Genomic DNA, 14,987 nt, shown 5'->3' on the forward strand with positions numbered 1-14,987 from the left:
TGGAGTCAGGGAATAGACAAAAGACATCAGTGGAGCTGGATGGTTTGAAAGAGGAGTGAAACAGGACCCAAGACAGCTAGGTCAGAGGGGAGCAGCAACATCCCCGTTGCCAGGGGTGCTGCCACTATTTGCACATGCTCAAATGTCTGTGCCCAGAACTGACAAAGATAAATTCCACTGTGGTTGAACAAATAGGCTTTCCTCATCCTCAGCCAATAAATATCCCATATTCTCAACAGGCTCCCAGTTGACTTCTTGGTACAATTTGAGTTGATGGTCTACACAGCTGTGTAGAAAAGCGAGCTTGGGTTACATCACAGACAACCTCTCCAACTGTAATTGCCCCATTATAGGAATGATCAACTGAGACGTCATTGCCAAAAGTCCCTCATTGTGAACTCCCTGAGACCGGATACAGACTGTTTTTGATGGAAGGCCAATTGCTTGGGGATTTACTGCCGTTAGCGGTTCTATGCAAGGCATGGGGGCCTACTTTCAGGGCACAAAACCATCTGTTTGCTGAGACCTTCGCCTGAGTGCAAGCCTCACGATCCCCAAGGGCTTTGTTGATGTTGTTGTTATTCTTCATTATTTATTGATCATCCGAAATACATAATGCACCAAGAGACGAAAATGTTCATGGGAAATGAAGTTTATGTGCATAAAAAATGCACAGTATAATACACTAGACCTCATGTTTGCAAGAACAGTGTTTCTTACCTTGTACTTTACATGGTTGACTATAAAGAAGTAGTAGGTTTTCCTGTTTATTTTTGTATTAGTAGGAATGAATGCTTAAAAAATAAAAGTCAACCATTTGAAACCCTTTGAAATCTGGGATCATTATCCAAATCATCACATGTGTGATTACCTTGGACAATTTTATTTAATCTATACAAGTTTGGGTTGTCCACCTGCTCCTCCAACCTTTTCTTTCCCCTTATTCTCCGTTACTTCATTAATCTAAGAAATATTTATGACCATGTATTATGTGTCCGACATGGTTGAATCAAAAATTAATGAACTACTGTCATTATCTCCAAAGCTTATCTTTTTAAAATGTAGTCAAAGCAATTTCCCACATCACCTTCTCATCTGGGTAGAAACACATATATGTTGCCCTTAAGATTAATAACCTCATAATTAGCATTGTGGTTAAGATCCTTAATAGCACAATTATAAAATTATTCATTATTTATTATGTGGATGAGATTAAGGGAATATAATTGCTTATGATAAAATTTATGATACTCTAAGTTTAGGAAAGTTAGAAATTATGAGTATGGACAACTTAATTTAGTGTATTGTTTTTTTCTTTCCAAATTGTATGATTTTGCTTAATTTTTTGGTCTGATTCAAACCTCTTTTTTACAGAATATTTCTGTGTACATTTCTTGCTTGCAATGAAATGTGTCAATCTTCAAGAATATTTGAAATTTTACAAATTAATGATCAACTAAAATAAAGCTAAACACAATTTTGAATATTAAGAATAATATTAAAATATTAATTTTGTAAGATAAAATTAGGGGTAATTTTACAATGATAAACTATATGTTATATTGTAAATAGAGTAGCATATTTTAAAGGTTAGTTGTATAGAAGGTTTTCTAATTCTGCATTTGTGGTACCAGAAATTTTCAGTAGTTGGGACAATGTATTGATGTTTGTTCTCTGTGACCTTTGTAAATATCAATATCTTTAGAGAGGTTCAATATTTTCTTTTGAATACTGTGAGTTCATGGAGAAAACAGTAAAGAAAGACATGATCCATCTTTACGCACAGGCTTGGCTCCTTTTTTCTTCTAGTCATAATGATAGTTATTCTCCAAGTAAGTTATTTATCACCCTGGAGTTAATCCAAATGGCTAAAATTGACTGAATCTATATATCACATGCAAGAAGTTGGCTGAATACAATCATAGAAGCTGTTTTAAATTAATAAAAAAAAATCATCTTGAGTAAGCATTTGTGGCAGGCCAAAATATCTTTAGATTTTCTTCACATTATAGTGGACTTTAACATGAGTTTAATGATTCAATATTAAAGACAAACAATTAAAATTATATCAACATCATCTCCATCATCTATATTATATGAACCCCACTGAGAAACTTGAAATTTTAAAAATGCACTGTGAATTTTAATCTGGGACTATGAATCAGTACTTAATGTTTGTAACTATTTCTTGAGTTTACAATTCCTGTCCAATGAGACTTTCATCTTATTTATATATTCATTGTTCAGGTGCCCATTTATCTTTGATGAAAACTATTTATAAAGTTCATATCAAGTGTAGTTTGTAGTACAAAGAAGTACTAAGTGTGGGCTATATAGGAGCAAGTATTTTCTCTAAAACTGTTTCTATATTCAGTTTTGTGAGGGCTATTTGTGTGTGTGTGTGTGTGTGTGTGTGTGTGTGTGTGTGTGCTGGTTCTAGAACTTGAATTTATGATGGCCTGGGTGCTGTCCCTGAGCTTATTTTTAAATTTTAATTTGATTTTCAAGGTATTGTTCAAAGGGTTTACAGATACATATGTAAGGCAGTGCACACATTTCTTATCAAACATTGTTACCCCCTCCCTCACTTTTCTCCTACTCATCCTCCCCCAGTACCCTCCCCCACAGGCTGTAAAGTTCATTTCCAACATGTCATCTTGTGAGTATCAATGTTGCATTGGTTCTCCTTTGTCCTTTGTCTGTACTCAAGGCTAGCTCTGTACCATTTTTGAGGTACAGCTACACTTCTGTTTTTTTGTTGGTTAGTTGTAGATAAGAGACTTTCTTACCCTAGCTCTATCTGAACCATAATCTTCAGATATCAGCCCTCTAAGTAAGTAGAATTATAGAAGTGAGCACCAGTGCCTGATGAGAGGAATATTATTTTAAGACATGTCTAAGTCTACAGTGTTTTATGACATTAAGTGTCCTGAGTATGGACCATAATTTAGAATCTTTCATCCCTTTTCAGGTATTCACATGCAACAGAACATCTCCTTTTTCACAGGCATCTTTGAGCATGCTTATATGTTAAAGTTAGGGATAATATGTGACTAGTTCTGGTCTAGAAAGAGAATTGGGCAAGTACATATCAGGAAACATATCTTCCAGAATCACTTCCAGTCATCTTTGGCTCTTGGAATAGAGGCATTGAATAAGTCCTTCTGCTTTTGTTACACTTAGAATATTATGTAAATGATGGAGTGATACTTCTAAAATCTGAGTTCTATTTGGCGAATCCTGTTGGTTCTCTTTCTCTCACACATCCCTTATCTCTATCCCTATAATTGTCTGTGCTGGGGAAAATGGACTGACCTCTGGACAGGCCCTTCTGGCAAAGAAATAAAATCTGTTCTTGGCCATGGGAGGGGCCTTGGACTCAGATGTTCCTTCTTCTACCAAGTACAGAGGCCTCCTATAGATTTGGATGATAATCCCATGAGATACCTTAAACCAGTAAAGTCATGCCTTAAATCATGAACCAGAAACAGAGAATATTTATTTAATCTGCTAAATTTGGGGCTATTAAATTCCCACTGTATTTATCACATTAAATTCTTAGTTTTTATTTGTATAAGAACCAAAAATGGGTATACCTGGAAGGACATCTCGCTTAGCTTTTCCTAAATAATAACTGATGACCCAGACTTCTTCCTTGTGTTCTAGAAAGGTTTGTTTGTTTGTTTGTTTGTTTCCATAAAGCCAATTGAAGGAGATACATGTAACAAAGAGATGGGGAATTTCAGGTTAGCGTAGAGGGAGTCTCAATATAAAATATATCACTTCTTTTCATATTCTACTGGCCAGACTGTTACATAACAACACTTAATTGAAAGGAGACTGTACCCAGAAAGTCAAATGTTTTGGTAAATAACTTGTCAATCTCAGCCACAGGGGGCATGGAGTGGCTGGGTAAGAATATAACAGGAAGAGAGAAAGGAGACAGATGGAAATATTCCAGGCTGAAAGAACAGCTCCCAGGGAACTTAGAAGTATTTGGCATACGAACATTGGAAAAAAGCTTAAACCTTCTACAATCTAGTCCCTCATTTTCTGTATAAAGTGAGCAAGGAAGCAAATTAAAAAAAAAAAACAAGAAGCTAGTTGTGAATAAATAAAATGTATCTTTTAGAAAAGTAATTATGTTATACACTAACAAATTGCAAGATTCAGTAGGGTCAATGACAATTATCTAGGTCAATTCAAAGGAAATATCAAGAATATCTCATGCATAAGAACATTTATACAAGAAATAAAGTTAAATAGACCTCACATGTACTATGTAAATTGTTTATAACTGGAAAACTGGTGCCTTAGATAACACTCTCCTTCAAATAGAATGCTGAAATATCAAAAAAGCTCCCCTCCAAATAACAGAAATATTCACTAAGAGACAATTTGGCTGTCAACTAATTAGCAATGTTGTTCTTGGAAAATATATTTTGATTGGACAACATCTATCCTCTAATGTCACTTTTGTTCACTTATACCCTTAATTTAACCTGAGGAATTTTCATGGGTCATCTAATGGAAATTAAATCAGATGTAATGCCTTATAAGAGATATTTGCATGAAACAAAGTGCTATCATGACCTATGGTCCTACTTTTCTAAAGGTAGTATCTCTCCTTATTTCCACTCATGAGAAATTTAAGAAACTAAATCCAGAACATACTTTTATGGCTATGAATTTAATAATCACTTATTTCTCATGGTTCATTTTATTTATAAAAGTATAATGCTTAAAAACTTTTAAATAAAGAAAATATTTTAGACTAGATATACTGATAAGGAATTATTTTTAGAAATTAAGAATCTTTAAACATGTGTTTTCAGTAGCTCTAAATTTTCTCATAACAAGTGATAAACTCAAGATTTACTATTATTTAAAGCTGCCCTTTAAATCCAAGGAGTGGGATTTAAGATTTTAATGAAAAATGTTTTATATCAAATAAATGTTGGGGAAAAAAGCCAGTAAATTATATTTGAATCTAAAAGATGAATAGATGGTTCTCAAAGAATGTGAGTTTTGATATTTCCATTTTTATTTTGTTATTAAAACTTTGAGAGAAAATAGTAGAAATGGATTTTAGCCTACTTTATCATTTTAAAGGATGTATTTGCCATTAGAATAAAAGGCCATCATTTACATATAAGTGATTGAAGTGACACAAATTTTGAAACAATTTTGTTAGGGAAGAATTCAGAATGTCACTGCAACAATTCTACTTGCAGATTGTAGTGTGGTACAGTGGAATACTTGGCCTCATGCTCTGTCCTGGAATCTCTAAAACCAACCCCATTGTTACTTATGCAATTTAGGATTACTTATGCAATTACTACTTCCTCTATGGGCTTTTCCTAGCATGTAGGCTACCTATATGACATTAGAAATGTCTCCTTTCCCAGGCTTCCCAAGCATCCTTGAGCATCCCAGAAGCCACATTTTAAAATATAGAATATTGACGTCTTTGTTATACAGTTAACATGCTGCAGGCACCCAGTTGTTATAAAGGCCTGCAGCACACAAATACACATAACACATCTAGGAAACATGCTAAGAGGAAAGTAAAAACAAAAACAATACTAACAAGCCAATTAAGCTCTAATGGAGAGCTGAACTGGGATGCCATGATGACTGGAGACAAGCCAGGAGACAGGACACAGGACACGATCACGGAGATATCTGTGGCATGGAATAATGGCGCCTGTGCTGGTCCGGGCCTAAATAGGTCAGTGCAGGGGGCAGAGCCTCAGGAAATTCCCAGTCCCAAGCACTGGACTGACAGATTCAGTAACTTATCAGCCAAGTGCCCACCCCTGCCTCCAGGGATCCAGGCACACCTATTAGCTGAAAGGCAGGTGATGGGCAGGGGTTTTCTTCCCCCAGCATGAAGACAATATGCCAGATCCCAATCCACCATGGCCAATATGTCTCCGGCCAGACATGGCCGCCTTACTTCTGTAGCAGCCTACCCAATTCCATAGGGTGGGTCAGAACTAGCATTATTTATTCAACCCTACAAACTAGACCAAAGGAAATACAAACACTTGTAAATTACAAAGTACAGTTCAGATATGAAATGTTAGCTAAATAAAAGTTTGCAAACTGTTCCTGAAAAACAGCAGGATAGTAAACATTTTAGGTATTGCTAGCTGGTTCCTGTTGTAACAATAATAGCTCCTACTTATTCTTGGTTTGTTTTCTGGCTGTTTCTGTCAGTCATGGAAAACCATAATCGAACAATATTAAATAGAAAATTCCAGAAATAACCACTTCAACTGCTTCAATTGCTCAGTGTTCTGAGAAATTTAAGATGGTTCACGCTGACACCTCTCACCATCATCTTTCTTACTCAAGGTACATAAACTATCTGTATTGCTAATGTATCTTTGTTGTATATACTATCTACCCATTCATATAAAACAGGTGTTTGTGTTTCGATACTTGTGTCAGGCACTTCTATTTTTTTAATTTAATAATGAACCCAGAGAATAATGAGGCTGGACATTCGGATAGGTCTAATAGAAATGATAACATGCTTTCTTTCTGAGACAAAGTGAAAGTTTGTGGCTTAATAGTGAAACAAAGGTTGATAAGATCTATGGTAAGAATGAATAGTCTGTCTGTGAAGTTGTGAAGTGAAAAGGAAATTCAGGTTGTTTTAGCTTATAGTTCTAATACACTTAACACCAGAGTGAATGGTTATGTGCTTAGTAAAGATGACAAGATTGAATTATAGGACTTAGTACTGTCTGTATTTGGTCATTCTTTGGGGCTCTTGGAACACATCTGTCTTAGGCAAAGATAGCAGCACTCAAAATTATAGACAGCATGCACCTCAATGAGTATGGTTGTGTTCCAATAAATTTCATTTGTACACACTGCAACTTGATGTTTATACAATTACTTATTGTAAAATATTTTCTCTTTATTTTTCTAAACATTTAAAATATAAAATAATATTTTACATGTCATATAAATAAAAAAGAGGCAATTGCTAGATTTTGGTCCATAGTATGCCTATTACTAATCTGGACCATTTGCCTAATTACTTGATCTTGCTCTGCAGTGCACAAACCTGAGAATTGTGAGGTATGTAGAATTTAGACCCACCTAGATTGATAGAACCAGAACTTGAAATTGGCAGTATTTCCTAGGTGTTTCTGGTGAAATTTGATACAAAACAAAGTTAAAAACCAGAAAGAGTATAAGAAAACACTGGGATATGACCGAGTCTATGTGTGCATGCATATGTGTGTATATGTGTTTGCATGTGCACACATGCATATGTGTGTGTGTTGGTCATGGAACTTGAATTCAGTTGAATTCAGTTGAATTCAGTGTGTGTCTCATGTTCTTGGACAGATTTTGTATTCATGGCTGATGTTCTATAACTGGAGCCACACCTATAGTTCTCCATATCTTCTGCTTAATTGGAGAATCACTTGGACATTTATGCCTGATCTGACTCCAAACTATGACCTTCAGATCACAGTCTTCTGAGCAACACGGATTAAAGGCATGAACCAGCTAGTTTAATGTCAAGATTTTTAGTAAACTACATAAAAATGCATCAGTGTAAGCCTAGGCAACTAATTCAACAGATATTTCAGTCCTTCCTAAAAATATATTTCACATACATTCATACATCCATGCATATGTATATACATAAACATATTGTATGTACACACACCCAAACATATGCATGTATGTAATTTGATGATAAGTTTATCATTCTACAGCAATTTGCAACAGGGAAAATGATGAGTGGAAGTCCATTCAGGAATAGCAAAAAAAAAAAAAGTAAAAGCCATCAATGGTTAAAATTTTTAATCAAATTAAAATTCTAAAAGACCAGTATTATAAGCTCATTTTGTATCAAGTAGCTCTGTTATACGTGCACTCAGTAGTCCTTGGGAGCAGTGTCGTGTTTCTGCAGAATGCACTGGCTGATACTCATGATGATAACCCCAGAACATCAAGGAGGTCAAATTGTGTTCTGTGTTCCCTGCTTAAAAAGAATGAGACATGTCTTTGCACTTTAACAAGATTTCCTTTAGAGATGATTAAAATGAAAAGAATGGTTGTGCTTAAAAAGCTTACCTCCAATTATTTCAGAAACATTTCATGTTTAGAATGGCATTCTCTGCTGATGCTAGATAATGATGCCTTTCCCTTCTTAATTTTTTAATGTGCTAAATTTCATTTATCTTATTTGAGGATAAATATCCTAAATCTCGGATTTCATGCTCTCAATTGGATTAAGAAGAGGCAAGATAATCTTTAAGTTTTCCTCACTTTCGATTTTATTAACATGAGAAAGTTGGTTAGTAGTTAGTTATGTGAGGAATAACGAAGAGTCTCTCTCCTGTCTTATTTCAAAAACATTATTTTCATATATTCAAAGTATTGTTAACCAGGCACTAGTGGCTCAAGCCTATAATTCTAACTACCCAAGAGATCACAGTTCGAAGTTAGCCCAGGCAGGAAAGTCCATGAGAATCTGATCTCTAATAAACTATTATAAAATGCTGGAGGGCTGGGAAGGTGGCTCAGTGGTAGAGCACTTGCCTTGCATGCCTAAGGCCCTGGGTTCGATTCCTCAGCACCACATAAGCAAAAAGAAAAAACCCGGAAGTGGCGCTGTGGCTCAAGTGGTAGAGCGCTAGCCTTGAGCTGAAGAGCTGAGGGACAGCGCCCAGGCCCAGAGTTCAGGCCCCATGACTGGACCCAAAAAATAAAAATAAAATAAAATGCTGGAAGTGGTGCTGTGGCTCAAATGGTAGAGCTCTAGCCTTGCAGACAAAGAGGCTCAGAGACAGTGCTCAGGCCCTGAGTTCAAGCGCCAGGACCAGGAAAATTTTTTAAAGTATTATGGTATTATGTTTTCCTATGTCCTGTGTCTCTGGCATTTGACATATGACATGAAATTAAATAAATAATAGAAAGATATATAGATAGATGAATAACCAGCAACTAGGAATAAAATAGAGTTTGATAAGGACTGTACTTATTCTAAGTACTTCTGACCATTGAGGTAGTATGAAAATAATTTTATTCCTCTCTCAAAATGGCAGAAGCTGAATTTTGAATGAAGATTGAATAGGGATCACCTAAAAGAGGATGATTGCAGGAGTTTGTTTCACAGATCTCATTTTCTCTGTTGGATTGTAAGGTGAAAGAGGACCATGAGCTACAGGAAATAGATTTAGCATATGTAGAAAAACACTAATGGAGGCTGGGAAGGTGGCTCAGTGGTAGAGCACTTGCTTTGCATGCATGAGACCCTGGGTTCAATTCCTGAGCACCACATAAGCAAAAAGAAAAAAGCCGGAAGTGGCGCTGTGGCTCAAGTGGTAGAGCGCTAGCCTTGAGCTGAAGAGCTGAGGGACAGCGCCCAGACCCAGAGTTCAGGCCCCACGACCGGACCACCCCCTCCAAAAAAAAAAGAAAAACACTAATGGGGAGAGAGGGAACACTGTCTATGATAGGTCCCATTCAGGTTTCCTTCATGAAATTCTAATTGAGAACTCTGAAAAGCATCCTACCTCTGCAAGCTATGGTCAGCCCATCACTAATGTCATAACTCGTTCCCAGGCAATTCTCCTATGTATGCTATATTTAAAATTAAATGGCAAAATGATCTGCATTAATGAGGGCCTAAAGCACTATCAGTACACTAGGAAGAAAGTTATACTTATGGTAATTCAGTTCCAATAGGTTGGTCATGTAAAGAGAATGGCTGACAGCAGGTTATCAAAGCAATTTCCAAGTGGGCAATGGAAGATGGGCATTCTGACTGAACAGGGACAAGAGAAATGCATCAAGGATCCATTGAACATACGTTCTAATAATATGGCATGCCAGCATTAGTTCAAAAGCCAAGCAGCATAGAGAACTGATAAGGAGCAAAGGAGGACAGAGTCGTGAAACATGGCATCAGGTGGGAAGAAGATAGCAACAGGTCCTCAAGTTGTCAGCAGCCATCAGAAGTCATGTGTCAACACGCATGCGCATCTCTGCAAAATGAACATCCTAGCATAAATGACCATTTGTGCTACCGTATATAGTAGTGCTCGTAAGGCAAACTTTCACTGCAAAAGACAGTAGTTATGTCAAGTTTGTTCTTTTCAGTTAGAAAATACTGATTTTTTTTTCCTCTTCAAAATGTTTCTTAAGGAATGTATGCTGTGACTGACATTATATGATGAATGCTGGTCACTGGAAGACCTGTAGGGAAAGAGATAAGCCAACTTTTTGTCTTTGTGGCGCTTACATTTGAAATCTTGAATAATTCAATGGAATCTTTTTCTGACTGTAAAAAAAAATGTATCCGTGTTGCTATTCTATCTATGCAAATGTTTTCCAGAATTTTCCAGCATTTTCATTCTGATTTTTATTTACAAATTATAACCACATACGTTACCATTTATGTTCATACAAATTTCCCACTTCTGTGTTCAAATCCCAAGCTCTAACAGAAGTGAGAGGGTTTGTGGAAGAAAATATAAACATTTCCTCACCTTGGAAAATTTCCTTGCATCCATCATTAACCCTTCCCTGTGCCAGGAAGATAAGAACACATCTTACACTTTTTAAGAGCTGCAGTGTAATGTGAATGACACATTGCGGTCTCAGACAAGGCACTTTGAGAGGTACTCAAATTACCTTGTTTCGGGCTGTTCCAGAATAAAGAGAATTGGAGGCTTAAATCATCCTTTTCCCAATTTACAGGTGACCATCAACATATTTGAAATAAAGTGTATCTACCAAAAGGGTTATTTTTATCCTGAGAGTATCCATTGGCTTTGAATAATCACTAAAGAAACTTTTTTCTCTCATTTTATACATGTGAAAATTTTCTGTTTATAAATGTTCAGAGGACATGGATCAGAAAGAATATTTTCCCCATAAAATCTTCATAGTATTGCCGGGTGCTGGTGGCTCATGCCTGTAATCCTAGCTACTCAGGAGGCTGAGATCTGAGGATCGCGGTTCAAAGCCAGCCCGGGCAGGAGAGGCCGTGAGACTCCTATCTCCAATAAACCACCAGAAAACCAGAAGTGGCGCTGTAACTCAAGTGGTAGAGCGCTCACCTTGAGCTGAAGAGCTGAGGGACAGTGCCCAGGCCCAGAGTTCAAGCCCCACCACCGACCAAAAAAAAAAAAAATCTTCATAGTATTGATTCTATTGGTAAATATGGCTGCTGATACTGTGGATACTGTCACAGGATATGATGAACATTGTTAAATACCATCTTAAGATTTTATCTTTAAAATAGCTCCAGCATCTTTACAATACAATAAAATAAAATAGCTCTACAGAAAGTCGCTTTTAGGGCATTCTGCTAAAATCTATGCTCCCAAGTAAACAACTGTTTTGATGATTTTTAAGGTAGATTTCATCCAGCTGCAAAGAAGATATTATGTCACAAATTTTGAGCCATCCAATGCTTGATTTAGTCTATTTAATCATTTTCATATAATATAGTCAGGTTATTCTACTTTCTTTTTGGTTGGTTTCATTCTTTTTTTTTCTCTCATTGGAGCAGCAACTCCTTCGACATATGAAAGACTTAATTTTGAAAGTGTGCTACTGTAATGATATGAAAAGTAGCTGAATAGAAGAGACATAATGTTCAGTCAAGTTGAAAGAACCCAAGATTCTTACATTTGCATAAAGGACTGGGTATGATGCTATTTGTTAAAGTAAGTTGAATAGATAGTACTTAAATTACATAGAAATGTGTGTTGTTTTGAACTGTTTATGCCAGTAAAGTAAATCCAATGACATAAACATAATAATACCTTAACTGCTTTTATAACCAGTTTACAATATTTATTGTGTGTGAAGCACAGCTAGTGTTATCTGCAATTCAACAGTAATTTTCAATCACAGCCTCAAATAGTTAACGTTAAAAGGAATCAATATGTACTATGTTTTATTGCACACCTATGGGCAATAGCTCCCTGTTAGTGATCACCACTGCCAATTTCTATCACAGTAATTTTTCTCATCATAAATTAAGTGGTGAGAACTGTGAAATAAATGCTAAGATCATGCTATGATATTTCAGTATCTTTCTCTTTATTTCTTAAAAAAACGTATTTTCTTACTTTGGCTATACATTCCATTGTTAGGAATAGGAATGATCACCTTCCTGCACTGTGGTTTTCCTATCAATATCACAGGTGAAAGAAACAGCAAGAAGGCTAATACTAGTGCTTTGTGACTTCCGCTGTGGTGTGTTATTTCGGAAAAGCCTCGTCCTTTCAAATCAGTGTCTCGTACATTACCTGAAAAGATCTGCGTTAAGTATTTGAAATGATACATTCTTTGATCGTGAGAACACAGTCTGAGTATGACATACAGCGAGTATTCAGGCCAATATGGATTCTGGATTCCTCATCTGGCCATTGTTTCTACAAATATACATGACATTGTCACCATATTACCTTTGTGCTAGACATGATGCTGTGGAGTGCAAAATAAATAGAAAAAGAAGGAAAAGAAAGAAATAGTGGGGGGAACAAGAATGAGCAAGAACAAGAGACTTACATGAGAGCTAGTAAGTGAGAACCCAACATTTAGATTAGGTGAGTCCTGTATTGGAATTCAGACTGCTTATAAGTTGTACAAATTTAGACAAAATGAAGTTACCTAATCCTTTTCTCTTTTTTGCAAAATTTTTATTGTGATTAAGTGATTACATAATTTCACAGTATTGTGGGATAGTGATGCTTAGTTAAAGTCACAAACACATTCTAACCTTCATGGGGCAAATTGTCTATTGTGGTCTGTAAATTTTATGAGTTCTATGGGCTTTGACTATATAGTTATTATACCTATTATCCTTCTATAAGCTGTAGTTTCCACAGTGCTAACATAGTTTCACCACAATGTTAGGGTCACTGATGTTGTTAAGAAAATTAGAAGCCAGGTGCTGGTGGCTCACTCCTGTAATCCTAGCCACTCAGGAGAGTGAGATCTGAGGATCACAATTCAAAGCCAGCCTGGGCAGGAAAGTCTCTTATCTCCAATGAACCACCAGAAAACTGGAAGTGGTGCTGTGGCTCAAGCTGCAGAGCGATTGCCTTTAGCTGAAGAGTGCAGGGACATCACCCAGGCCCAGAGTTCAAGCCCCACGACTAACAAAAGAGAAAATTAGAAGAAATGATTGAAATTGTTCTTGACAATCAAGGCATCACCTTTGCTCACAATTGCTGGCAGGGAAGGATGTTAGATTAACAAGTGTGATTGTAGTAACCATCATACAAAAAGTGCATTCCAGGGGCCATGAGAGCTAGATATAGGCCTTAGCAATCAAACCTGGTTTGTCTACAGCTGTATGAATATCCACTTCAAGGGATCTCTAACAAGTCCTCCCTTGTGTGAATTGTCCAATTGCTTGGTAGTCCTCAAGGACATAAATATATAACAAATGCTGACAAGAACATAGGGGGAAAGGCACCTTTTACATGGTGGAGGAAATGCAAACGAATCCAACCACTATGGAAACCAACAGAGAAGTTTCTCAAAACACTAAAAAATAAAACTACATTATCATCTTGCCATACTACTATTGGGTATGTATCTTAGGAGTATAAATCAATATACTGGAGACATCCTTACATACTTATGCTTTTTGCAGCTCTGTCCAAAAGAATCAAGTGGTAGGCATAGCCCAGGTACTCAATAGCTGATGAAAATATGGTATATAGATAAAATAGAGCACAACTAAAGGAAAAGGGCTGCAATGGGGACTTACTATGTTAAATAAGATATGTTAAGCTTCAAGAGCCAAGTGTCACATGTCTTCACCCATTTTTGGACTCTAGACCAAAAATGATGATAATGAAACTAATAATAACAATAATAGGACATGATTCATATAGATAGAGGTACATGTTAGGATCACACATGTGAGCCACTGGCAGCCAGCTTCCTTCCAACATGTTTATGTGGCTTCTTTGGTCATTCTTTTTTCTGTTAAAACTTTACGTATTTGGGTTTCAGCAGAAAATCCAGTCTCTCAAGAAAACCTCTATCTTCCATTTAGGTCTCCCTAATTAAGACACTCTTATTCCCATTCATTTAACTCCCATGATAAGAAAGCACTCTATAAATGTCATCGCAGATGATAAGGATAGGGAGGGATGAGAACAGGCTTTCAATTTGCACTCACCTTCCTGCACAAGATAAGACATGGCCCACAAATATTTGACAAATAAAACAAGTTTTGATTGAGTAAAATGTTAGAGTGTTAAGGCATTTTGTTTGAGAGAGAGACAGAGAGAGAGACAGAAAGAGAGACAGAGAGAAGAATGGAGAAGAGAGGGAGGGAGAGAGTTAGACTATACGGCCCTTGCAGTCCTTTATGCACACAAAGACCATATAACTCTTGGTGTTAAGCTTTTCTAGGTCAGTACATTGCATGTTTAAAGCCAATAAGCCTTTGTTCAAATGAGATACTAAGTGTAATTCCAGTATAAAAAGCAGTCGAAAGTGAAAGCTGCTGTAACTGAGGTTGAAGATTAATTGACCCTACTGGGTCAGCTTCTCTCCGGCTCTTCCTTAGCCTACATCTACCTAGCAAGACGGTTTGGGCCATGAGAAGTATAGATTACAAGCAAAGTGTTCAAGCAAAGTGACAACATTAGAAAGTCAAATTGGTTTCCAAACTATATTCTTTCCAACAAAGGAATAGAGTACAAGGTCCCCTTCATTGTCATTTTGCTATCATAAATACCTTCCCATTATCTACCCTTTACATGCTCTGAATTCCAATGGGATTAAGTGCCTTAAAACATCCACTAACTCATTTCATGATGATACATGTTGGGCACAAACTATTGTAGACGTTGAGCTTTCAAATTGTTTTTTTTTTATTTTTTTTTATTTGTGAAGATACTGTACAGAGGGGTTACAATTACATGGGCAGGATAATGCGTACATTTCTTACCAAGCATTGCAGCCTCCTCCTT

The sequence above is a fragment of the Dipodomys ordii genome, unplaced genomic scaffold (assembly GCF_000151885.1).
Source record: "Dipodomys ordii isolate 6190 unplaced genomic scaffold, Dord_2.0 Scaffold4, whole genome shotgun sequence".
In the NCBI taxonomy this organism is placed as follows: domain Eukaryota; kingdom Metazoa; phylum Chordata; class Mammalia; order Rodentia; family Heteromyidae; genus Dipodomys; species Dipodomys ordii.